Source organism: Arachis stenosperma, chromosome 5, assembly GCF_014773155.1.
Source record: "Arachis stenosperma cultivar V10309 chromosome 5, arast.V10309.gnm1.PFL2, whole genome shotgun sequence".
NCBI lineage: Eukaryota > Viridiplantae > Streptophyta > Magnoliopsida > Fabales > Fabaceae > Arachis > Arachis stenosperma.
In genome coordinates, this window is record NC_080381.1 from 110,615,062 (window position 1) to 110,622,852 (window position 7,791).

Here is a 7,791-nt window from a genome sequence, read left to right on the forward strand (position 1 = left end):
GTTAAATGAGGCACAAAAAAATTACACCACCACAGAAAAAGAACTCTTGGCAATTGTGTACACATTTGACAAATTTAGACAATACTTGATTGGTTCAAAAGTTGTAGTATATACTGATCATGCTGTTCTCAAGTATCTCATGTCTAAACAGGATGCCAAGCAAAGACTTATCAGATGGGTGCTGTTACTACAAGAATTTGACATTGAAGTGAGAGATAGAAAGGAAAATGAGAACCAAGTTACATACCATCTGTTAAGACTGCCACAGGAGATCAACCAAGATGCACTACAACTAGTGAATGAGAAGTTCCCAGATGAACATCTTCTTCAAGTTCAACAAGCACCTTGGTTTGCTGACATTGCAAACTACAAGGTGGGAAGAAGGATTCCCTAAGAGTTCACCAGGCAACAAGTGAAGAAGTTGCTTGGTGCACGAAATTGTGATCACTACTTTGTCCATATTCAAATAATCCCCGGTAATGGCTCCAAAGACTTGGTGCTCAATACCATGGCATAAACACAACTTCGCACAACTAACCAGCAAGTGCACTGGGTCGTCCAAGTAATACCTTACGTGAGTAAGGGTCGATCCCACGGAGATTGTTGCTATGAAGCAAGCTATGGTCATCTTGTAAATCTTAGTCAGGCAGACTCAAATGTATGATGGTGATGAACGAAAATAACATAAAAGGTAAAGATAGAGATACTTATGTAATTCATTGGTAGGAACTTCAGATAAGCGCATGAAGATGCCTTCCCTTCCGTCTCTCTGCTTTGCTACTGTCTTCATCCAATCCTTCTTACTCCTTTCCATGGCAAGCTCGTGTAGGGTTTCACCATTGTCAGTGGCTACCTCTCATCCTCTCAGTGAAAGCGATTGGCATATGCCCTGTCACGGCATAGCGGAATTCAGCTGTCGGTTCTCGGTCAGGCCGGAATAATATCCATTGATACTTTTGCGTCTGTCACTAATGCCCCGCCTGCTAGGAGTTTGAAGCACGTCACAGTCATTCAATCATTGAATCCTACTCAGAATACCACAGACAAGGTTAGACCTTCCGGATTCTCTTGAATGCCGCCATCAGGTCCTGCCTATACCACGAAGACTCTGATCTCACGGAATGGCTGGCTCGTTTGTCAGGCGTGCACTCGGTTGTCAGGCGATCAACCATGCATCGTGTTATCAGGAATCCAAGAGATATTCACTAGAGCTTTGATTGCTTGTAGAACAAGAATGGTTGTCAGTCACCTTGTTCATGAGTGAGAATGATGATGAGTGTCACAGATCATCACATTCATCAAGTTGAAGAACAAGTGATATCTTGGACAAAGAACAAGCGGAATTGAATAGAAGAACAATAGTAATTGCATTAATACTCGAGGTACAGCAGAGCTCCACACCTTAATCTATGGTGTGTAGAAACTCCACCGTTGAAAATACATAAGAACAAGGTCTAGGCATGGCCGTGAGGCCAGCCTCCCAATGAGGGTTCAATCATCAAAACATGATCAAAAGATTTTTAAAATACAATAGTAAAAGGTCCTACTTATAGAAAACTAGTAGCCTAAGGTTTACAAAGATGAGTAGAAGACATAAAAATCCACTTCCGGGCCCACTTGGTGTGTGCTTGGGCTGAGCAATGAAGCATTTTCGTGTAGAGACTCTTCTTGGAGTTAAACGCCAGCTTTTATGCCAGTTTGGGCGTTTAACTCCCAATTAGGTGCCAGTTCCGGCGTTTAACGCTGGAATTTCTTGAGGTGACTTTGAACGCCGGTTTGGGCCATCAAATCTTGGGCAAAGTATGGACTATCATATATTGCTGGAAAGCCCAGGATGTCTACTTTCCAACGCCGTTGAGAGCGCGCCAATTGGGCTTCTGTAGCTCCAGAAAATCCACTTCGAGTGCAGGGAGGTCAGAATCCAACAGCATCTGCAGTCCTTTTTAGTCTCTGGATCAGATTTTTGCTCAGATCCCTCAATTTCAGCCAGAAAATACCTGAAATCACAGAAAAACACACAAACTCATAGTAAAGTCCAGAAAAGTGAATTTTAACTAAAAACTAATAAAAATATACTAAAAACTAACTAAAAGATACTAAAAACATACTAAAAACAATGCCAAAAAGCGTACAAATTATCCGCTCATCACAACACCAAACTTAAATTGTTGGTTGTCCCCAAGCAACTGAAAATCAAATAAGATAAAAAGAAGAGAATATGCAATGAACTCCAAAAACATCTATGAAGATCAGTATTAATTAGATGAGCGGGGCTTTTAGCTTTTTGCCTCTGAATAGTTTTGGCATCTCACTTTATCCTTTGGAATTCAGAATGATTGGCTTCTTTAGGAACTCAGAATCCAGATAGTGTTATTGATTCTCCTAGTTATGTATGATGATTCTTGAACACAGCTACTTATTGAGTCTTGGCCGTGGCCCAAAGCACTCTGCCTTCCAGTATTACCACCGGATACATACATGCCACAGACACATAATTGGGTGAACCTTTTCAGATTGTGACTCAGCTTTGCTAAAGTCCCCAATTAGAGGTATCCAGGGTTCTTAAGCACACTCTTATTGCCTTGGATCACAACTTTATTCTTTCTTTTTTTTTCTTTTTTCTCTCTTTTTTTTTCGTTTTTTTTTCGCTTTTTTTTTGTGTTCACTGCTTTTTCTTGCTTCAAGAATCATTTTTATGATTTTTCAGATCCTCAGTAACATGTCTCCTTTTTCATCATTCTTTCAAGAGCCAACATTCATGAACCACAAATTCAAAAGACATATGCACTGTTTAAGCATACATTCAGAAGACAAAAGTAATGCCACCACATCAAAATAATTAAACTATTATAAAATTCAAAATTCATGCAATTCTTTCCTTTTTTCTCAATTAAGCACGTTTAAGAAAGGTGATGGATTCATAGGACATTCATAACTTTAAGGCATAGACACTAAGACACTAATGATCACAAGACACAAACATGGACAAACATAAGCATTAATTTTCGAAAAACAGAAAATAAAGAACAAGGAAATCAAAGAACGGGTCCACCTTAGTGATGGCGGCTCTTTCTTCCTCTTGAAGATCCTATGGAGTGCTTGAGCTCCTCAATGTCTCTTCCTTGTCTTTGTTGCTCCTCTCTCATGATTCTTTGATCTTCTCTAATTTCATGGAGGAGAATGGAGTGTTCTTGATGCTCCACCCTTAGTTGTCCCATGTTGGAACTTAGTTCTCCTAGGGAGGTGTTTACTTGCTCCCAATAGTCTTGTGGAGGAAAGTGCATCCCTTGAGGCATCTCAGGGATCTCTTGATGAGAGGGGTCTCTTGTGTGCTCCATCCTTTTCTTGGTGATGGGCTTGTCCTCATCAATGGGGGTATCTCCTTCTATGTCAACTCCAACTGAATAACAGAGGGGACAAATGAGATGAGGAAAGGCTAGCCTTGCCAAGGTGGAAGACTTGTCCGCCACTTTATAGAGTTCTTGGGCTATAACCTCATGAACTTCCACTTCTTCTCCAATCATGATGCTATGGATCATGATGGCCCGGTCTAGAGTAACTTCGGACCGGTTGCTAGTGGGAATGATTGAGCGTTGAATGAACTCTAACCATCCTCTAGCCACGGGCTTGAGGTCATGCCTTCTCAATTGAACCGGCTTGCCTCTTGAATCTCTCTTCCATTGTGCGCCCTCTTCACATATGACTGTGAGGACTTGGTCCAACCTTTGATCAAAGTTGACCCTTCTTGTGTAAGGATGTTCATCTCCTTGCATCATAGGCAAGTTGAATGCTAACCTTACATTTTCCGGACTAAAATCCAAGTATTTCCCCCGAACCATAGTAAGATAATTCTTTGGATCCGGGTTCACACTTTGATCATGGTTCTTGGTGATCCATGCATTAGCATAGAACTCTTGAACCATCAAGATTCCGACTTGTTGAATGGGGTTGGTAAGTACTTCCCAACCTCTTCTTCGGATCTCATGGCGGATCTCCGGATATTCACCCTTTTTGAGTGAAAAGGGGACCTCGGGGATCACCTTCTTCAAGGCCACAACTTCATAGAAGTGGTCTTGATGCACCCTTGAGATGAATCTATCCATCTCCCATGACTCGGAGGTGGAAGCTTTTGCCTTCCCTTTCCTCTTTCTAGAGGTTTCTCCGGCCTTGGATGCCATAAATGGTTATGGAAAAACGAAAAAGCAACGCTTTTACCACACCAAACTTAAAAGGTTTGCTCGTCCTCGAGCAAAAGAAGAAAGAAGAGAGTAGAAGAAGAAGAAATGAGGAAGAGGGAGATGGTGGTGTGTTCGGCCAAAGAGGGGGAGAAGTAGTGTTTAGGTTGTGTGAAAATGAAAGAGTGAAGAAGGGTATTTATAGGAGAGAGGGGAGAAGGTAATTCGGCCATTATGGGTGGGTTTGGGAGGGAAAGTGGTTTGAATTTGAAGGGTGAGATTGGTGGGGTTTTATGAAGGATGGATGTGAGTGGTGAAGAGAAAGATGGGATTTGATAGGTGAAGGGTTTTGGGGAAGAGGTATTGAGGTGATTGATGAATGGGGGAAGAAGAGAGAGGGTGGTGGTGGGGTAGGTGGGGGTCCTGTGGGGTCCACAGATCCTGTGGTGTCAAGGAAAAGTCATCCCTGCACCAAATGTTGCTCAAAATCACGTTTTGAGCCATTTCTGGCGTTAAACGCCGGGCTGGTGCCCATTCCTGGCGTTTAACGCCAGGTTCTTGCCCTTTTCTGGCATTTAACGCCAGTCTGGTGCCCCTTTCTGGCGTTAAACGCCCAGAATGGTGCCAGACTGGGCGTTAAACGCCCAACTGCTAGGCTTACTGGCGTTTGAACGCCAGCGACATCATCCTCCAGGGTGTTCTGTTTTTCTTCCTGTTTTTCATTTTGTTTTTGCTTTTTTCATTGATTTTGTGACTTCTTGTGATCATCAATCTACAAAAAACATAAAATAACAAAAGAAAATATATAAAATATAATCATTGGGTTGCCTCCCAACAAGCGCTTCTTTAATGTCAGTAGCTTGACAGATGGCTCTCATGGAGCCTCACAGATACTCAGAGTCATGTGGGAACCTCCCAACACCAAACTTAGAGTTTGAATGTGGGGGTTCAACACCAAACTTAGAGTTTGGTTGTGGCCTCCCAACACCAAACTTAGAGTTTGACTGTGGGGGCTCTGTTTGGCTCTGTTTTGAGAGAAGCTCTTTATGCTTCTTCTCCATGATGACAGAGGGATATCCTTGAGCTTTAAACACCAAGGATTCTTCATTCACTTGAATGATCAACTCTCCTCTATCAACATCAATCACAGCCTTTGTTGTGGCTAGGAAGGGTCTGCCAAGGATGATGGATTCATCCATGCACTTCCCAGTCTCTAGGACTATAAAATCAGTAGGGATGTAATGGTCTTCAACTTTTACCAAAACATTCTCTACAAGTCCATGAGCTTGTTTTCTTGAGTTGTCTGCCATCTCCAATGAGATTCTTGCAGCTTGTACCTCAAAGATCCCTAGCTTCTCCATTACAGAGAGAGGCATGAGGTTCACACTTGACCCTAAGTCACACAGGGCCTTCTTGAAGGTCATGGTGCCTATGGTACAAGGTATGGAAAACTTCCCAGGATCTTGTCTCTTTTGAGGTAATTTCTGCCTAGACAAGTCATCCAGTTCTTTGGTGAGCAAGGGAGGTTCATCTTCCCAAGTCTCATTTCCAAATAACTTGTCATTTAGCTTCATGATTGCTCCAAGGTATTTAGCAACTTGCTCTTCAGTGACATACTCATCCTCTTCAGAGGAAGAATACTCATCAGAGCTCATGAAAGGCAGAAGTAAGTCCAATGGAATCTCTATGGTCTCATTTTGAGCCTCAGATTCCCATGGTTCCTCATTGGGGAACTCAGAGGAGGTTGGTGCACGCCCATTGAGGTCTTCCTCAGTGGCGTCCATCTCCTCTCTTTCCTCTCCACATTCGGCCATGGTTATGGCTTTGCACTCTCCTTTTGGATTTTCTTCTGTATTATTTGGGAGAGTATTAGGAGGGAGTTCAGTAACTTTCTTACTCAACTGACCCACTTGTCCTTCCAAATTTCTGATGGAGGACCTTGTTTCATTCATGAAACTTTTAGTGGTTTTGATTAGATCAGAGACCATGGTTGCTAAGTCAGAGGTGTTCTGCTTAGAACTCTCTGTCTGTTGCTGAGAAGATGATGGAAAAGGCTTGTTATTGCCAAGCCTGTTTCTTCCACCATTATTATTATTGAAACCTTGTTGAGGTCTCTCTTGATTCTTCCATGAGAAATTTGGGTGATTTCTCCATGAAGAATTATAGGTGTTTCCATAGGGTTCTCCTAGGTAATTCACCTCTTCCATTGAAGGGTTCTCAGGATCATATGCTTCTTCTTCAGATGAAGCATCTTTAGTACTGCTTGGTGCATTTTGCATTCCAGACAGACTTTGAGAAATCAAATTGACTTGTTGAGTCAATATCTTGTTCTGAGCCAATATGGCATTCAGAGTATCAATCTCAAGAACTCCTTTCTTCTGACTAGTCCCATTGTTCACAGGATTCCTTTCAGAAGTGTACATGAATTGGTTATTTGCAACCATTTCAATTAGCTCTTGAGCTTCTGTAGGCGTCTTCTTCAGATGAAGAGATCCTCCAGCAGAGCTATCCAAAGACATCTTGGATAGTTCAGAGAGACCATCATAGAAGATACCTATGATGCTCCATTCAGAAAGCATGTCTGAGGGACATTTTCTGATTAATTGTTTGTATCTTTCCCAAGCTTCATAGAGGGATTCTCCATCCTTCTGTCTGAAGGTTTGGACTTCCACTCTAAGCTTACTCCATTTTTGAGGTGGAAAGAACTTTGCCAAGAAGGCATTGACTAGCTTTTCCCAAGAGTCCAGGCTATCTTTAGGTTGTGAGTCCAACCATATTCTAGCTTTGTCTCTTACAGCAAAAGGGAATAGCATAAGTCTGTAGACCTCAGGGTCAACCCCATTAGTCTTGACTGTGTCACAGATTTGCAAGAACTCAGCTAAAAACTGATGAGGATATTCCATTGGAAGTCCATGGAACTTGCAATTCTGTTGCATTAGAGAAACTAATTGAGGCTTAAGCTCAAAGTTGTTTGCTCCAATGGCAGGGATAGAGATGCTTCTCCCATAGAAGTCGGGAGTAGGTGCAGTAAAGTCACCCAGCACCTTCCTTGCATTGTTGGCATTGTTGTTGTTTTCGGCTGCCATGTGTTCTTCTTCTTTGAAGAATTCGGTCAGGTCCTTGATGAGCGGATAATTTGTACACTTTTTGGCATTGTTTTTAGTATGTTTTTGGTATGATCTAGTTAGTTTTTAGTATATTTTTATTAGTTTTTAGTTAAAATTCACTTTTCTAGACTTTACTATGAGTTTGTGTGTTTTTCTGTGATTTCAGGTATTTTCTGGCTGAAATTGAGGGACCTGAGCAGAAATCTGATCCAGAGACTCAAAAGGACTGCAGATGCTGTTGGATTCTAACCCCTTGCACTCGAAGTGGATTTTCTGGAGCTACAGAAGCCCAATTGGCGCGCTCTCAACGGCGTTGGAAAGTAGACATCCTGGGCTTTCCAGTAATATATGATAGTCCATACTTTGCCCAAGATTTGATGGCCCAAACCGGCGTTCAAAGTCACCTCAAGAAATCCCAGCGTTAAACGCTGGAACTGGCACCCAAATGGGAGTTAAACGCCCAAACTGGCACCAAAGCTGGCGTTTAACTCCAAGAAGAGTCTCTACAC

General features: G+C 42.2%; 1 non-coding gene across 1 annotated transcript; it reads left to right on the plus strand.

Annotated features, from left to right (window-relative positions):
* The first annotated feature begins 6,748 nt into the window (after positions 1-6,748).
* Positions 6,749-6,856, plus strand: LOC130983662 (small nucleolar RNA R71). The gene has a single exon (XR_009087643.1). It is a non-coding gene; the product is annotated as a small nucleolar RNA R71 (small nucleolar RNA).
* The last annotated feature ends 935 nt before the right edge of the window (positions 6,857-7,791 follow it).